The sequence below is a fragment of the Somniosus microcephalus genome, chromosome 1, assembly GCF_052327205.1.
Source record: "Somniosus microcephalus isolate GS21.2 chromosome 1, FLI_Smic_1.0, whole genome shotgun sequence".
Taxonomy (NCBI): Eukaryota; Metazoa; Chordata; class Chondrichthyes; order Squaliformes; family Somniosidae; genus Somniosus; species Somniosus microcephalus.
The window spans coordinates 420,838,747-420,858,126 of record NC_140987.1 but is presented as its reverse complement, the minus strand read 5'-3'; the positions used below and the strand labels follow the sequence as shown (position 1 = coordinate 420,858,126).

The 19,380-nt window shown below is 49.8% G+C and overlaps 1 long non-coding RNA gene across 1 annotated transcript; it reads right to left on the bottom strand.

Annotated features, from left to right (window-relative positions):
• Positions 1-1,018: 1,018 nt before the first annotated feature.
• On the bottom strand, positions 1,019-18,548 carry LOC147125224 (uncharacterized). The gene is made up of 3 exons (XR_015081487.1): positions 18,348-18,548; positions 16,031-16,114; positions 1,019-1,173 (listed from the first exon to the last, which is right to left on the bottom strand). It is a non-coding gene; the product is annotated as an uncharacterized LOC147125224 (long non-coding RNA).
• Positions 18,549-19,380: the final 832 nt, after the last annotated feature.

Here is a 19,380-nt window from a genome sequence, read left to right as displayed (position 1 = left end):
AGTGACCTGTGTGATGCATGTGTGGGTGGCCGACTGCGAGATGCTGCAAATGTCTGCTGCAGATCCCTGGAAGGAGCCTGAGGTGAAGAAGTTGAGGGCGCTGGTGACTTTGACAACCACTGGTAAGACGTGTCCACCCGTTCCTCTGGGCTGCAGGTCTTGCTCCAGCAATCTTCAAATGTCTGCGACAACCTGGCGTGACAGCCTGAGCCTCCTGAAGCATTGCTGCTCAGTCATGTTGAGGAAGCTCATTCTCTGCCTGAACACACTGTGTTGGGGGTATCACCTCTGGCACGGTGCAGCTCTGAGGACCAAACTGAGACTGTATAGACGGCACCCATGCTGATGGAATAGATGGCAGGTCAAGTAGAGATGACAGAAGCAATCTGTCAATAAGGTGATAGGTTCTAACAATGAGGTGAGACTGGATGGCGACTTTGCTGGAAACACTTGCCGCCTGTAGAAAGCTAAATGTGTGCTGGCAATGCAGTCAGCTACAGCTTCTGCCTGAGGAAAGCTGTGAGGTGGGAGTTTTTATTGTACTTTCCATGCTGTGCACTAATCAGCTGGATCAGTGGCCACTCAACTTCCACCTCAGGTTGACCCATGTGGTTCCCGAGCTGTGTGATTCCCGTGGTCATCCAGTGAAATTTGAAAGGTAGGGCTAAAAAGACTAATACCTAATAATGACAAGTACCTAATAATGATTTAAATTAGTTCGCCTGCCTCTGCCGTTTGGGTCACTGCCGCGCCGGCAAACGTGCCCAAGGGAAAGGCGTGTGGGGGGCGGGGGTGGGGGCGGGATGATGGTGGGTTCCCACCCGACCCGCCTTCAATCACGACCGCATGGACCCCAGAAAATTCTGACCTATGAATCTATGACATGAGTGTGTGACTTTTGTATTCTGGAGGCAAGGCTCAGATACCTCTGGGAATGCAGGTCTTTGTGAGACAGTTGGGATTGTGTTGGTGGATGACAGGCAAGGCGTTGATCTTTTATTTGGTTTCTCAACTTTTATTTGGTGAAAACATTTAGCTATAAGTTGCTGCTTCCTTTCACTGTCTGCAGACTGATGGCTCTCGTGCTCCAGTTTTTCCTCCTGTGTATCCTCCTCTGGATGTTAGGATGGAATGCATTCTCCCTCATCATCATCATCATCCCTTCTGTAAGATCTGTGGTTCAGTGGATAAAGAATTACACGGATGCTGGACATAAACAAACAACAGGTCTTTACTGGAGGAGGGTCATCTCTAGACTGGAGTACAGAGGCATGCGCACAGCTTATATACCGGTGTGGTTACTGCCGGTACTACAGTATACAGGAGCTGTAAAAAGTAGTTCTGACTTAAAGCACATACACTACAATTCCTCCCTTTTTAGATTAATAATACCCCCTTAATATTCAAATAACAATTACATTTTTACATGTACATTCAATAACAAAAAGTCCATTGATAGATTCAGTCTTTGGGGTGGCTTCCTGACCCTTTCGGGATAGCGCCTTTCCGGAGGTTCTTGTTCTTGGTGCAGAGGCGATTCTGACGCCTTTTCATTGGGTAGTTCATCGGGTTCCACTGCTATTGGGTCTGAAGTAGATGCTACCGGTATGTCGGGTTCATCCCCAGGTACTCGAGACATGGGGTTGACGCCTTCCTGTGACGCTAAGATCTGATCGACGTGGCGTCTCACAATGTTCTCCCCGACATCCACTGTGTACATCAATGGCACCTGCCTTGTACATATCGTTCCGGGTTGCCACTTCTCTGTTCGATAGTCACGGGCCAAGACTGGTTGCCCTACATTGATGCTCCTCGTCTGCTTCTCGTTGATGTGCTGGAATTGTTTGTCCTCAACATTTCTTCGCACATTTGGTCTGAGCAAGTCCAGACGAGATCTCAACCTTCGGTTAAAGAACATCATGGCCGGGGTCTGGTTGGTAACTGCATGTGTCGCGTTTCGGTGGGCTAATAAGAAATTGTCCATCTTATGCTGTAGTGGAATTTCCTCGTCGCACATGGCCTTTATCACCTTCTTAAAGGTTTGTACGAACCTCTCAGCCAATCCATTGGTGGCTGGATGATACGGGGTAGATGTGTAATGCCTTACCCCGTTCCTTTTCATGAATTTTTGGAACTCGTCGGACACAAAAAGTGGTCCATTATCAGAGCAGATCTGCTCTGGCAAACCGTTTCTGGCAAATATGGTCCGTAGGACTGCAATCATTTTCTCTGTAGTGGTTGAAGACATCTTTATCACCTCAGGCCACTTTGAATGAGCATCCACTGCTATTAAGAACATTGAGTCCATGAATGGACCAGCGAAATCAATGTGCACCCGTTGCCATGGAGAGGAGGGCCACTCCCATGGGTGTAGAGGGGCATGTGGTGGTGCATTTTGGACCTTCTGGCATCCTAAGCAGCTCTTAGTTAGGTCTTCGATTTGTTGATCGATTCCCGGCCACCACACATAAGCCCTAGCAAGGCTTTTCATTTTCACTCCCCCCAAATGACCTTCATGTAACTCCTTTAGCACTCTCTCCCTTAACTTGGGTGGAATCACCACTTTGGATCCACACATCACTGTCCCCTGGCATACTGACAGCTGTTCTCTCCTGGATGAGAATGCTGGCAACAGTGAGCCGCCATGTGTTGGCCATCCCCTCACCGCCAATTCATATACCCGTGACAGCGTCGGATCATTGCGGGTCTCCTTCTCTATATCCGCGTTTGTTACTGGCAATCGTTCAATTATCGACGAATAAAATATCTCGATAGGGTCCACTGCTGGTGCTTCCTCCACCGTAGGCAGTGGCAGGTGCGATAGCCCATCAGCGTTCCCATGCTGTTTCGTGCCTTTATATTCTATTTCATATTGATTCGCCCCTAGAAACAGGGACCATCTTTGTAACTGCTGTGCAGTCATTACTGGCACGCCCTTCTTAGGATTAAAGATGGAGACAAGTGGTTGGTGGTCAGTCAGCAAGGTGAACTTCTGCCCGTGCAGATAATGGTTGAATTTTTTTACTCCCCATACTAGGCTGAGGGCCTCCCTGTCAATCTGGGCATAGTTGCGCTTGGCTGAGGTTAGTGACCGAGACGCAAAGGCCACTGGCCTCTCCAACCCGTCTGGGAATTTGTGCGACAGCACCGCTGCAATGCCGTAGGGTGATGCATCACATGCCAAATGAATTGGTAGTGCTGGGTTGAAATGGGCCAACACCTCTTTTGATGTGATCAATTCTTTACACTTCTGGAAAGCTCGTCTACGTTCGTCATCCCACTTCCATGGTACCGCTGTTTGCAGTAGGGTGTTCAGCGGGTGTAGTACCGTAGACAAATTTGGTAATAGTTTACCAGCCCAAGGAACGACCTCAGTTGTGACACATTTTGCGGTGCTGGAGCCTTGATTACTGCCTCAATCTTGTCAGGGAACTTATGTAACCCCTCTTCATCGATGACATGGCCGCAATACGAGATCTGTTTCTGGAAAAACTCGCACTTGTGGCGATTAGCTCGTAGCCCATATTCCTTTAATCTGGCGAGCACCTTCTCCAAGTTAGCGAGGTGATCACCGTCATTTTCGCCCGTGACCAAGATGTCGTCCAAATAACACTGGGTCCCTGGAATCCCTTGCAGGACCTGATCCATCGCCCTTTGCCAGATAGCCGGAGCCGAGGCTACTCCAAACACCAGCCGGTTGTATTGCTAGAGACCTTTATGGGTGTTGATCGTAAGGTAATGTTTCGAAGCTTCTTCTACCTCCATTTGCAAGTACGCCTGGGCTAGATCAATTTTGGTGAAGCGTTTACCACCAGATAGCGAGGCGAAAATATCCTCAATTCGTGGAAGCGGATATTGCACTGTGTGAAGGACTGGGTTCACTGTCACCTTAAAATCCCCACAGATGCAGATCTTCTTTGGTTCCCCAGGCGTATTACTCAACGACCTCTTCATTACAGGGACGATGGGTGTAGCCCACTTGCTCCAGTCCACTTTGGACAGTACTCCTGAATGTTCCAACCCTTCCGGCTCTGCTTCAACCGCTGGTCTGATCACATAAGGCACTGGTCTGGCCTTCAGAAACTTTGGGCTTGCATTATCCTCTATTTTAATTGTTGCTGTTATTCCTTTTAGTGTTCCTAGCCCCTCCTGGAACACTTCTTTTGCATCAGTTAGCATTTTTGACAGTCGTCCAGGCGTGACGTCGTCATCCTTTTTGGCCTCCACCTTCAGTGCCTGTATGGAATGTCAATCTAAATGTATCTTCCGGATCCACTCACGTCCTAGCAGTGGTGGTCCTCCATTTGGCAATACATATATATCCATTTTAGGTATTTCCTGACCTTTATATGTCACTTTCACCCTTATTTTTCCTTTGGGGTAGACTTTTTGCCCCGTATCCGTCTTCAAGACAATCTCTGTAGCTTTCAAGGGTATGTGTGAAAATAGCCGCTTGTGGTCATAGAGTCATAGTCATAGGGCTAGATTTTCAGTATAGACAGTTTTGGGGCGCTAACCTTAGCGCCCGCCCGAAGTTAGCGCCCGCCCCAAAGTAGCGCCCCGTTGCCGGAAATTCAGTGGCTTCGCCCTAAGAGATTGGTGGAGCACTAAAAGAGGCGTTCCACTCCTATCTTTAGGCGCTAAGCCGGCGGTCCAGAGGGATAGCGCCCAGGCGGGGCGCAGCGCGGGTGCGGTCATTTTTGGACTGACAGCAGGCCCCGTGGCGCCGACCAGCTCTTAAAGGGGGAAGGGACGAATTGGTCTGCTGCCACGCCCTGCACACTGCAGCCTTGCAAAGAGGCCTCAACACTGCTGCTCAGCCCCAGGGAGTCATGGCAACGCCAGAGAAGGCCCGTCAGCGTGCCCTGCGCTTCTCAGAGGGTGATCTGGACATAATGGTCACAGCTCTGGAGGTGAGGCGCAAGATCTTGTTCCCAGAGAGTGGGAGGAATCCAACCCACCACGACTACACCAAAGCCTGGAAGCAGATCGCCCAGAGGGTGACGTTCACCGGTGATGCCCCCAGGACCCACAAACAATGTCGTAAAAAATACAACGATCTGACCAGGATTGTGAAGGTGAGTAGCCTTTCCAGTCTCCTCCTCATTCTTGCATGTACACCTGACATGATGGGCAAAGGGAGCTGAAAGTCCTATTGGCCAGCCCTCAGCCAGCAGCATTGGGACAGTCATGAGCATCACATGGCCATTCGGCACACTACACTTTGTCCAAGCTATTCCACCATGGGAGGCAGTGCACACTACATCAGGGCTTCACTCTGTCCAAGCTATTCCACCATGGGAGGCAGTGCACACTACATCAGGGCTTCACTCTGTCCAAGCTATTCCACCATGGGAGGCAGTGCACACTACATCAGGGCTTAACACTTTCCACGCTATTCCACCATGGGAGGCAGTGCACACTACATCAGGGCTTCACTCTGTCCAAGCTATTCCACCATGGGAGGCAGTGCACACAACATCAGGGCTTAACTCTGTCCACGCTATTCCACCATGGGAGGCAGTGCACACTACATCAGGGCTTAACTCTGTCCACGCTATTCCACCATGGGAGGCAGTGCACACTACATCAGGGCTTCACTCTGTCCAAGCTATTCCACCATGGGAGGCAGTGCACACTACATCAGGGCTTAACTCTGTCCACGCTATTCCACCATGGGATGCAGTGCACACTACATCAGGGCTTAACTCTGTCCACGCTATTCCACCATGGGAGGCAGTGCACACTACATCAGGGCTTCACTGCGCACTTACAGCCCGTCCTTTCTCTTGCAGGCTAAAGTAGCGGTTAATCGCCAGGCGCGTGCCAGGGGTGGCCGCGCCAAGCTGCAGAAGCTCACTCGGCTGGAGGAGCGCGTGTGTGTGCTCATGGGAGCCCGTGTGATTGTCCCCACAGCGTGCGGAGTATCCGACCCTCCACTGCCCGGCAATGGTAAGGACCTCGCCTCTTGGCCCTCTCGCGTCGCACTGGCCCATCCGAGCTACCTCCTTTGCCACTGTCCCACCAATGCGCTGAATGCCACCAGTCCTAACTCCCTCGCTGACGCCGTCTCCTCACTCTGAAGCTACTCTTGTGCATTCCTGCTTTCAGCTGGTGACGACCAGGACCCTGAAGCTGCCAGTGACAGCACCTCCGACCAGGAGGAGGAGGAGGAGCAAGCCGGACCTTCGGGGGAACAGTCACGTCCCGCAGGAGAGGAGGAAATGCTTGACACCTCCTCACTGGACGAGTGCCTGGAGGAACTGTCGCAGGGCAATGCAGCTTCTGGGACCAGTGGCGTCCAGCCACCCAGGAGCCGTGCGCGTGGCCCACGGCCTTCCCTCGAAAGGGGGGAAGGATCAGAGGGGAGTGCTGCTGTTCGGCACACTCGCCGCCACCAACGCGGCAAGAGTCCCCTAGTTCGGGCCCCTCCTCCCCAGCGGGAGAGTCGCGACTCCAGTCCGGACACCTTCACCTCGGAGGAGGTGCGGAAGCTGGATAAGATGGCCGAGGATTCGGACCGGCGCCACACGGAGCTCATGAGCGTGGTGGGGCGCATGCCTGAGGCCATCGAGTCGCTGGCGACCAGTGTGCGCGGGTTCGGGGCAGCAACTGCCGCGAGTGGCCGCATGCTGACTGATGCCGTCAAGACCCTGGCGGCTGTGATGCGCGCGCACACCAGGACCACAGGGGCACTCACTGCTGCCACACGCGCTGTCTCAGGCAGGCATCGCCAGGGCAGCCGCCGCGCTGGACCATCCCAGCAAGCTGCCCCTCGGCTGATTGTTGCGGATCCTGCAGTGCGGGCCCGGCCGAGTGCCACCGCGCCACAGCACCAGCCAGCGCATCCCACACGCCAGCTGGCCCACATTGCACCATCCGTCGCCGCCATTCCCCCACTGGGGCGTCAAGGGCAAGCGGCTGCAGCTGATGGTGGCCAGGCTCAGGTGCGCCACTCAGCAGACGGCCCCTCGAGGCCCAAACGCCGTGTAGGCCGCCCCCCAGTGGCATCTGGCGGAAGGGCATCTGAGCCTCAGGCACCTTCCCCCAGCCTCGCAGCAGCCACTGGGCAGAGCTTGCGAAGGAGCAGCAGGCCGGGCAGGGGAGGCAAAAGGCTGGGCAAGGTCTCGCCCTCGCGGGACACTCAGTAGAGGGTGTGGGCAGCTTTCCTTTTATATGGTGGTGGCCATCTTTATTTTGCCCATGGTTGTGTTGTTGGAGGGCTTATTTTTTGCGTTAGGCCAACGTTGAGGCCCGGTTTGAAGAAAGGGGGAGTGACTCCTCCCCAGTTTGTGGGAGTGAGTCGTTTGTTGGGCTTTTTGTGGGGCCCGTTTATTGTTTTTGGGGATTCATGTGGGAAGGGCTTTTCATTTTTGTGTGATAAAAAATTATCTTTATTCGTGCAGTCTCCATGGTTGTTCTTCTTAGTGTTTGTTGGCTTCGCCAGCTGAGGGGTTGCGGAGCGGCTGCATTCATCTTCCCTCATGGCCCCTGGCCATTCCCTGACAGGGGGCTTAGATGTACCGTGTAATAAGGTGGCGTCGTGCGGCCCTTGGCCCTGGTCGCTCCCTCCAGGGAACGTACTCCTGCTCCTCCTCCTCCTCCTCCTCATGCTCCTCCTCCTGAGGTGCTGGTCCAACGTCAGGTGGCAGTGCCTGAGTCCTGCAGATAGCCAGGTTGTGTAGCATGCAGCAAACCACCACAAATTGGGAGACCCGGTCCGGCGAATACTGGAGAGCTCCTCCGGAGCGATCAAGGCAGCGGAACCGCTGCTTGAGGACCCCAATAGTTAGCTCGATGATGTTGCGGGTGGTTTGATGGCTCTCGTTGTAGGCCTCTTCAGCAGCGGTCCTGGGCGCGCGGAGCGGGGTCATGAGCCAGGTGCACAAAGGATAGCCTTTGTCCCCGAGTAGCCATCCTCTTGGGGGAGGCTGTGCCTGGAACATGTCATGCACAGTACTCTGCCGCAGGATAAAGGCATCGTGGCTGCTGCCTGGGAAGCTGGCATTGACTGCCATGATGCGCTGCTTGTGGTCACAGACCAGCTGCACATTCAGAGAATGGTAGCCATTCCTGTTGCGATACTGCTCGCCATGCTCCAGAGGGGCCCGCAAAGCCACATGCGTACAGTCAATGGCGCCCTGCACCAAGGGGAATTCCCCGAGTGTGGAAAATCCCAATGCGCGCTGATGCTGGCTCTCCAGGGCCATGGGGAAGGAGATGAATTGGCTTCTCCTTCTGAACAGTGCTTCGATCACCTGGCGGATGCAGCGATGCGCGCCGTACTGGGAGATGTTTGCTATGTCCCCAGCAGTGTATTGGAAGGAGCCGGTGGCATAGAAGTTCAATGCCACCGTCACCTTCACTTCCACCGACAGAGACGTCCTGCACCTGAGCTTTGGCCGCAGATCTCGGTGAAGCAGGTGGCAGATCTCTCCAATCACCTCCTTTCGGAATCGGAGCCTTTTAACACATCGCGCGGCACTCATGTTTAGGTAGGAGCGCTGCTGGCGGTATAGCCTGACTGGGTAAGGCCTACGTGGCCGACGCCTGTAGCCCCCTCTGCCTCTAGCCAGGGCTGCCCCTCTCACAATGCGTCTGCGAGCCCTACGGACATGGAGCTGCAGCTCCGCGTTGGCACCCCATGCAACCCCCATCAAATCCTGGCAAACACTCTAATTTCCAAAAGGCCACTTGCAGCGCTCTGGCCTGAGTCCAAAAATACCTGGCTCTTGCTGCTTGAAACCAGTTAGCTATCCTCCTTGTTGTGTCTCCAGAAATGCGTTGCACAAGAGTGTTTTCTGAAAAAAGGCTGGCCTTTATACTGGAGAGTACGTCCCCTTTAATTTGCGCCCCCCGGGGCCCGCGCTGGTTGTGTTGCGTTCCTTTTTCCAAACGCTCCGGCCGCCAGCCGCACAATGGGGCGGTCCGACTGAAGTTTGGAATCGGGGCGCACAAAGGGCGTTGCACGAGGATGTGATGTCATTTTCTGCGCGCGCATCCGGGCGGGCGCTAAACTTTGCGCAGGCACTAACGGGCAACTTAATTTGGGGCGGGGCGCAAACTGCGCTGCGCCCGGGCGCTACACGCATAGCGCCCGAAAAACACTTCTCTTAAGGCGCTAACTGCTGGCGCAAGCGACTGAAAATCTAGCCCATAGAGTTATACAGCACGGATAGAGGCCCTTCGGCCCATCGTGTCCGCGCCGGCCATCAAGCCCTGTCTAATCTAATCCCATATTCCAGCATTTTGTCCGTAGCCTTGTATGCTGTGGCATTTCAAGTGCTCATCCAAATGCTTCTTAAATGTTGTGAGGGTTCCTGCCTCCACAACCTTTTCAGGCAGTGAGTTCCAGACTCCAACCACCCTCTGGGTGAAAAAGTTCTTTCTCAAATCCCCTCTAAACCTCCCGCCCTTTACCTTGAATCTATGCCCCCTAGTTATTGACCCCTCTACTAAGGGAAAAAGCTCCTTAGTATCCATCCTATCTATGCCCCTCATAATTTTGTACACCTCAATCATGTCCCCCCTCAGCCTCCTCTGCTCCAAGGAAAACAAACCCAATCTGCCCAGTCTCTCTTCATAGCTGAAGCGCTCCAGCCCTGGTAACATCCTGGTGAACCTCCTCTGCACCCTCTCCAACGCGATCACATCCTTCCTGTAGTGTGGCGACCAGAACTGCACACAGTATTCCAGCTGTGGCCTAACCAGTGTTTTATACAGCTCCATCATAACCTCCTTGCTCTTACATTCAATGCCTCGGCTAATGAAGGCAAGTATCCCATATGCCTTTTTTACCACCTTATCCACCAGTTGCGCCACCTTCAGGGATCTGTGTACTTGCACACCCAGATCCCTCTGACCCTCCGTCTTGCCTAGGGTCTTACCATTCGTTGTGTATTCCCTTGCCTTGTTAGTCCCCCCAAAGTGCATCACCTCGCACTTTTCCGGGTTAAATTCCATTTGCCACTGTTCCGCCCATCTGACCAACCCATCTATATCGTCCTGCAGACTGAGGCTACCCTCCTCGCTATTTACCACCCTACCAATTTTTGTATCATCCGCGAACTTACTGATCATACCTTTTACATTCATATCCAAGTCATTAATGTAGACCACAAACAGCAAGGGACCCAGCACCGATCCCTGTGGTACCCCACTGGCCACAGGCTTCCAGTCACAAAAACAACCTTCGACCATCACCCTCTGCCTTCTGCCACTAAGCCAGTTTTGTATCCAATGTGCCAAAGCACCCTGGATTCCATGGGCTCTTACCTTCTTGACCAGTCTCCTGTGCGGGACTTTATCGAAGGCCTTACTGAAATCCATGTATACCACATCCACTGCGTTACCCTCATCCACACACCTAGTCACCCCCTCAAAAAATTCAATCAAATTAGTCAGACATGATCTTCCCTTGACAAAGCCATGTTGACTATCCCTGATTAATCCTTGCCTCTCCAAGTGGAGACAAATTTTGTCCCTCAGAATTTTTTCCAATAATTTTCCTACCACTGATGTTAGGCTCACTGGCCTGTAGTTCCCCGGTTTTTCCCTACTTCCCTTCTTGAATAATGGTACTACATTAGCGGTTCTCCAGTCCTCTGGCACATCCCCTGTGGCCAGAGAGGTCCTGAATATATGGTCTCTTTGATTTATAACTGTTAGAGCTGACCCTGTGTCCAATTCCATTTCCACTTGGACTCCGTCTATCTTGAGTGTAACCCAGATAGTCTGGTGGTCCTCTATTTCGGTTACATTATGTAGTTTCAGACAACCCAGCTCCTTGCTTCCGGAGTCTGTGTCACTTTTTTGTTCGTCTGAACCACTGTCCATCACCTGGTGTACCTTTTTGTACTTCTCCTGTGGAGATTTCTTACTGTTGGTTTTCTTCCCAGACCTGCAGACTCTTGCTATGTGTCCTGCTTTCCCACAGTGTCTGCACACTTGGTCCTTGAACCAACAATCTTTCTGATCATGTGTTGTTCTGCCGCAGCGATAGCACTTCCCTGTTCCATAGGTCATTTCGTTGGTGCCGTATTCTTGCGGTCTCCGTTGTATCTCTGCAGCGCCCCTTGTGGCTGCTTCGTGTGATACTGCCATATTGAAAGCTTTGTCCAGCGTAAGGTCCTTTTCTGATAGAAGTCGTTTCTGGGTTCCTTCACTTTGTAGCCCACACACAAACTTGTCCCTTAATGTGTCTGCTAGTCCCGCTCCAAACTGGCAGTATTTCGATAGCTTGCGCAGATCCGTTAGGTACTCAGCATTGCTTTCGTCTTTGTGTTGGTTCCTTTTATGGAACTTAAATTGTTCTGCTATCAGCAGCGGTGTGGGGCTTAAGTGGTCCTGTAGGATTTCTACTCTGCTTCCAAAATCCTTGTTTACCGGCTTCTCTGGGGTTATTAGATTTCGCAGTAACCCATAAGTTTTTGCACCCATGGAATTTAACAGAACCAGTGCTTTATTAGCATCTGGCACTTCATTCGCCCTGCAGTACACCTCAATACGTTCCACATATGTCGCCCAATCTTCGACTTCATTGTTGAACGTAGAGATACTGCCACTCTTCGGCATCCTTGGTTGTGCGTTAACTATCCCCAATGGCGCCTCCCGCGCTTCCCCTTCTTCTCCGCTGGCACAAAATGGCATCTCCTGCGCTTTCCTTCCTTCCTGTGCTCGCCCGTCTTCTCCGCTGCGGCTTTGCAAAATGGCGTCTCCCGCGCTCTTCCTTCTTCTCCCCGGCTCAATGGCGCCTCCCGCGCTCTCCCTGCTTCTCCGCGGCTCAATGGCGCCTCCCGCGCTCTCCCTGCTTCTCCGCAGCTCAATGGCGTCTCCCCTTGCTTCGCCCCGCGGACCCTGATCAGCCCGTGATCCCTGGCTGTGCTCTGCATGTTCTTCTCTTGATATTTGTCGACGCCGCTCAGTCTAGAACCCGGCTGTTTCTTACCCTCTCTCTCTCCGGTTTGCAGTATTTTTCCTCGACGCCGCTCGGTGATCAATCCCCGGCTGCGCCCTGCTCTCTTCACCCTCTTTCTTACCCCGTCGACGCTGCCCGGCTCTCTCTCTCTGCCGTCGGTCAGCTCCAGCCGCCGCTGCTCGGGAAGGGTCTGCTCAGGACCTGTCATCGGTCTCTTACTGCTCGTTGTGGCTGGGGAACCAAGCCCGGCTCTCCACAGCCTCCCCAGCGAAGTTGGATCTCTGCCTGACTGCTGGGCGGTTGCTCGCGGTCGACGCCCGTGTTCCTGGACTCGACTATTTTTTTTTGTTTTTTTTTGTTTAATGTTGCAGGTAGATTCGCATCAACACTCGTCGCCACTGTTAGATCCGTGGTTCAGTGGATAAAGAATTACATGGATGCTGGACATAAACAAACAACAGGTCTTTACTGGAGGAGGGTCATCTCTAGACTGGAGTACAGAGGCATGCGCACAGCTTATATACCGGTGTGGTTACTGCCGGTACTACAGTATACAGGATCTGTAAAAAGTAGTTCTGACTTAAAGCACATACACTACACCTTCCAGTTTCAGGAAAAAAAACAATTCTTTCTGAATGGCAATATTATGCAGAATACAGCAAGCTACAATGATTCTGGAGCCTCTTGCTGGATTGTGCTGCAATTTAACATGAGACTTCAAAATACCTGTGTGTGCTCTATTAAAATTCTTGTCATCCCATGAGCCTCATTATACTTGTTCTTCTTCTCTGTCTGCAGATGCCTACTGCAGCCATAGGCCATCACTGCAGGTGATATCCCTGATTATCAGTCAACTATCCTGATACATGGCTCTGAATCATCAAGGCTGTTCTGATAGATTGTCAGATGATAGAAGTGTCATGCCAGCTGGGTAAAGCGCAATATAAGATGAATGACAGCCAACAGTAGCTGGACATTTATTGAATGAAAGCTTTTCCTATGAATGAAATTGAGGAGACTGTCATAGGGAGCTTTCAATGCCACTTATGTTTTGGTAATTGCTCCTTACATCTGCGGGAACCCTGATAATTTATATAATTAGACTATTCACCCTCTCTGCTTCACAGGTTCCATGGAAAATGTAATAAAATGCAGGGTCTGCCTGAAGAGAGCACACGGACCTTTATACAATGGTGTGCTACTGCCTGGCTAATCTGACAAAGGCCACCCAAGGCTGCTTGGAAGTACCCAGTGGCAAACAAGTTCACAGCAGTGCTCACTTTCACTGCTACAGACAATGCTGTTCTCCTGGTGCAAGTGGGCTGCAGGTCTTCAGCCAGAGCTGGCATAACTTCCCAATAGCCTCAGGGGGAATGTGCAACCTTTTAAGCTATTGATGGGCAGAGAAATCAAAATAAGATCTTCTACGTGGAGTGGACATGTAGGGAACAAATATCTCAATGAAGCCTGACCCTAAGAGCCTCCAGTCCAGCCTCTTCTGTATCCTCACCCTCCTCCTCTTCAAATCAGACATAGAAGGATTCCCAAAGGGAAATTCATTTCTCCAGTCCAGAAATTTACTTTCTCAAGCACTCACAAAAACTGTCAGGAGAAATCGTCAGTTCTGGAGCAAGAACCAATCAAAAATCTATGGCTAGGCAAAGTCTTTACAACCTTCAGTCAGAAAATCAAAAATTGAAGTGGTATCCACCTCAGGGATAGCTCTGTGCTGCTCATACTGCCACTTATACAGTGGTTGTATTCTCAGCAATTCAGATTTGGGGTGGAAGCTGGCTCCTCTAAAAGGGCACAGGTTATTCACAGCGAAGAGGGATGGTGATAATGCAGCACTATGGAACGATTGACAGGAGCGCTGGGACTGTTTTCCTGTATAGCCAATCTTCCCGTGGGTGGAAGCCAGGGGGAATGCTGCAGAAACATTGGCCCTGCCCACTCAATCCCATTTACATGTCACAGGGGGAGCTCCAGGCAGGCATGAGTGCAGACCGGCAGGTTTCAAGGCCGAGAATCTTGGTTCAACTCTTTTATGGCGGGAGGCCATTCTGTCATATTTTACTGGTTTTTGTGGCCCAAAAATGGGCGATAAAGAAGAAAATCCAACCCATTTCCTCCTCCTGGAACTGGATTGAGACTGCCAGGTTCATTTCATGTAGAAATCCAATTGTCTGGGCTAGATTTAAACCTGGGACCAGTGCCTGGATTTAATCCTGGGCCTAGTGTTAACTAACCCAGTCCCCTTCTTCCTCCACCTCATACTTTCATGGCATTTTGCTTCCACCAGCAGAAATCTATTCTAACTTATAGAAAAGACATGAGCTGCTGCTGAACTGTTTAATTTGCATTGGATAGCTTAATGTATTATATTTTTTGGCTTAATCCAGATTGCCCAACCTTTTGTCTTTGTGGTCCACTCAAATACCATGGAGAAAGAAAAAAGAAAGACTTGCATTTATATAACGCCTTTCACGACCACCAGACCTCTCAAAGCACTTTACAGAAGTACTTTTGGAGAGTTGCAATGTAGGAAACGTGGCAGCCAATATGCACACAGCAAGCTCCCACAAACAGCAATGTGATAATGACCAGATAATCTGTTTTAGTGATGTTGATTGAGGGATAAGTATTGGCCAGGACACCGGGGATAACTCCCCTGCTCTTCTTTAAAATAGTGCCATGGGATCTTTCATGTCCACCTGGGAGAGCAGACGGGGCCTCGGTTTAACGTTTCATCCGAAAGACGGCACCTCCGACAGTGCAGCACTCCCTCAGCACTGCACTGGAGTGTCAGCCTAGATTTTTGTGCTCAGGTCCCTGGAGTTTGATGTGAACCCATAGCCTTCTGACTCAGAGGCGAGAGTGCTACCACTGAGCCCCGGCTGACATGGAGCCCTGCGAGGTTCATATAAAGTTTAAATCAATGTTCCCATTAATTTGATTGCTGATATTAACCAATGCTGGAGTTTTGTAGGATATGCTCATCAGTGAGGCAACTGGTCTAAAAACAACCCTTCCAAACCGCTAGATCCATAGGGCTGGATTTTCATTGAGGAGTCGGGTGGGAGGTGGGACTACAACTTTTGGGGTTGTAGTCCCGCCTCCATCGAGTTCTAGCCAACCCACGCGATTTTGACTTGATTGACCTTGTTGAGCCCGTCCAGCGGGCTCAGCAGGCCAATTAAGGGCCACCCGGCAACAGGTGACGTCAGAGATTGACATTTCATCTGTCAAGACTTTTTGACAGATGAAATATCAGCGTTTCACAGCTGTTTGAAGCTGTCAAACACTGACAATCTGTACTCCAAGTTAATTCCTTCCTGTCAGGATGATATAGAGATCTCCGTGGAACAGAAAGCTGAATGCTGGAACTTTTGACAGATCGCGGCCATTCTGCTTTCTGTGCCGGTGAGATGAGGGACTCCCGAGACCTGAGGGAAGGAAGGCTGTAAAGGTATGTAAATGTAAGTACAACTTCTTTAAACACTTTACTCACACCAAACACACTTACCTCTGCACTCATGCACCCAATACTCACCTGAACACCGGACATCTCAACCCCTCCAAGCCCTTCATCCCGATGGCCCGCCTCGCTAACTTGGCGTGGTTTGGAGCCGTCGGGAATCCCACATTTCAACAATGAAAATAGGGATTAGGCTAAAAACTGCCTGTTAACTACTTGTTAACAGGCAGTTAATTGACACTAATCCCCTTCCCGCCTCAGGGAGGCAGGTCCCAGCGCGGGTCAGGTACCCGCCTCCTTTGAAACTGGCATGGAGGCGGGTTGGGGGCGGGATGGGCTTGTGCCCCCCAATTTTGGGATTTTAACCCCCCAAACGCCTCCAATCCCGCCTCCACGGCCCAATGAAAATCCTGCCCATAGACTTCAAATACAACAAACTAGCAAATTAGAAATAAGAGTATATATGACTGAGTTGCCTGGGTTTGGAGGACCAGATTGCCAGGGTTCAGGGGTCACAAATAGTCCCAGATCTGCAGGTCAGATACTTATGGCTTAATCTACTGTCGGTGTTAAATTAAGACGTGCAAAAAGGTAAATTGTGCAGTATCATTTTGGCAGTAACTGTAAGTAATTACCTTGCATGTACTTTCTAGTTATCCTTAATGGTTGCAGATTGGACTATATCCCCCATTTTTGAAGGAGATACAGTTGACATCATTCTACATGATTCAAACAAAAATGCATTGCTAATTATATTGTCACAGTGGTGTAATAGAAATCACAATGTTAATTTTTCTCTTTTCTCACTAGTTACCTCATTCATAAATTCCTTTGTGCATTATTTTAATACAGTTGCTAACCCATTTATTGTAAACAGGGTAAATTCCCGTTTGCACTCAAAAAGATCTAGGCTCGGTTATTCCTCTCCCCTTTTGCCCTGGAACTGGGCACATGGACCACAAGCAAATTTGGTGGCTCCTGTCATGAGCCCAGCTTGGTTATGCACCCTGGTGCAGACATCCGCCTGAAAGTTCCTTATGCCAGGAAATTACGATGGGAACAAAGGCATAGAGACTGGCTGTCAGCTGCCATTGGAGAACAGCACGGAGAAAGCCTCTAGGTTCCAAGATCTCATATGTCCAAGGAAAAAAAAAGTTTGAGAATCCTTTGCTTTGCTTCTTGGCCCCCTCAAACACTCCAATCTGAGGGATTTCTCGATACAAGGCCCACAGCCAGCTTCTTTAGATGCCCTTACATCTTACATCTGGACATCCTTGGGTCATACTGTGAGGCAGAAAGGCCAGGAATATATTTCTACTGGTGCAAGTAAAATACCTCCTTTTCTTTCCCTTATACCTTGGAAAATAAGTATTGGCCAGGTGCTATGGAGATCAATATCAGGGCCCTATGATCTTTATCCTCTATATATTGTTGGATTTCAGCATAAAGTTCAAAGTGAAAAACTGTCACAAATAGATAGATTTACAGATGTATTTAATCCCTGTTTGCCACTTCATCTGACCCAAGGCCTTTGCTGGTTATCGTTTATCTAATTAAGATTTTGATGCTATATTTTGGAATATGATTTGCACAAACTTTCTTTATTCAATGAGGCTTCCTACACCAGCAGTAACATAAATGGTATAATCAGAATGATGCCTCTGTCTTTCCAGGTTTTCCAGCTGGAAATCACACAATCTCTCACTGGAACTGTATGAATGTCTCTTGCTGTGTTATCTTCAGTTCTTTCTCTCTCCAGCCATCAGTGCCATTTACAGTGTGTGAGAATAAAATATTCAAATGGGCTGTGAATGTTATTGTTTTTGTTAACAGTTAAACATTTTCTGATCTGTTTTCTTCAAAGTATAAAACCATTACCTGTTTTCAAACACTGCGCGAGCTACAGAATCTATTTCCCAATGGTTGCCAGACACACTGAGTACCTCCAGTGTCTCCTGCTGAATCATATTTCTGCGATTTGCAACACATGCTGAGGATTTTCAGCTAAAATGAGAAACAGTTGATCCCAGCCCTAAAATTTTGCTCAGCATCTCCCGGCCCTGAGAGCCACCTTTGATTGCTATACCTGCTGGAAATACATTGGATGAGGACACAATGGAGCTCAGCTGCGATGCCTTCTGGTGTCATATTCTACATTGCTACACTCACCAAGTTCCCACATAAAGAAACTTGGGTGAGGTATTGGTGGTGGATTGACTCTGTGGAACCAGGAAATGTCAATGTCGTCAGGGGATGAGGGAAGATTGGAAGGAGAGAAACAAACACAAAATAACATGCCAAGTGCCTTGATCCAGCTTAAAATGATGTTGCTGTCTCTAAAAAAATGTCTGATAAAACAAAGACAGGGGTTGAAATCATACTGTGCGATATTAGCAACAAATGTGCTAACACATTCATAGAAAATTTCCCCCCCCCTGCCATTTTAACCAAGGTGTTTAAAATAAACAGATTAACAGCTTCATTAAAATCACAGAAAAAGTTATTTGCACAAACCCCATAAAACGCCTATTGCTAATATTCTAGTCTGTAATTTCATCCCAGTGAATCCTAAAGCTGCAACATCTTATTTCTTCATGTTAATAACAACCTATTAAGACAGATTCCATGGAAGAGTTAGCACAGGGCTCTTCACAACACACTATATACTTGATCTGAAAAATCACCATCAAAGCATCACCCGAGATTCGATTCGATACATAGGAAAGTCACTCCACTAACATTCAGTACTGAATATTTTTGGGAAGCTGTAATTATGGCAGGAATTAACTTCCCGTCCAGAGCACACCACAGGTTATAGATACCAGCACATCTGATCTTCCCTTAGAGCAAGTGGATCATGCTTTTGTTAAATATTATCTCCTAATCCCCATGACTCATTTTGCACAACACTCATATTTGACTCAGGCCCAGGGATGTATGATGAGTACTGACCAAGGATATCATAGGTCTCGTAGCTTAAAACCTGTTGCATCTGTAACATTTTCCAGTGGGGGCTCTCCAATCGCAGGGGTGGGTGGGTATGGTCGGGACCCTGGATCCAGGAGGTAGGTATAAAGCCACTTACCTCCTGGATGCAGTAGTCTCTGCCTCTGTTTAACTGCCGCATTTCACGAATTGTGTGAAACCCGTCCCCATGCAGTTAAACACAAAATGGAGGTGAAAAAGAAGCTTCCAGCCTCATTACAATATTTAAATTGAGGTAACGCCCCCCTGGGAGCGAGTTGGTAGCCCGGTCTCCGGCCCACCCCCATCCCGCCTCCGGCAAAACCGGATGTGGGTGGGTTGGAGGTGGGATCAGGTCGGGAATCCCATTTTTAACACTTTAACTGCCCATACACTCCAAACCCACCCATTATTTTAGGAGAAAATTCTGCCCGTTAACTCTGTTTCTCTCTCCACAGATGCTGCCTGACCTGCTGAGTATTTTCTGTTTGTATTTAGGGCAAAATACTTGCTGGTAGTTGTTATTAGTTCACCTCTTCTGTTCTCTGCTGGCTATAAAACTGTCAACCTGCCTTTTAGTTTCCAGAAATTCTAACACATCCATAGAAATTTGAATCAAATTGTTTATCAGTAAGCAATAGTCTAATGCTGCATTAATACTGTGATTGGTAGCTGCCATATGGGCTGTGGCCAGACAGTACCCTGTTGATACTGCCTGGCTAGACTTCAATTCTCTTGCCTAAGAAAAAGCCCTGCCATGCAAGTGTTAATGGCCTGGACTGTTCTCCAAGTGGAGATGTTCTGGTGGAACAGGACTTCTGCCCATCTTCCATGACACCGCTGGAACCCCAACCTAGGAAACTTGGTCAGGGTTGATCCTGTATGTACAGTGGTCTCCTGGCTGGATTCCTGCTGCCAAGAGGGGACCCCGCCATTATCCAGCCATAAGATTCTGGCATTGCTTTAGTAGCACTACCACTGCAGTATCTCAAGAGGGACCGGGTAGTTAAAGACGCAGAAG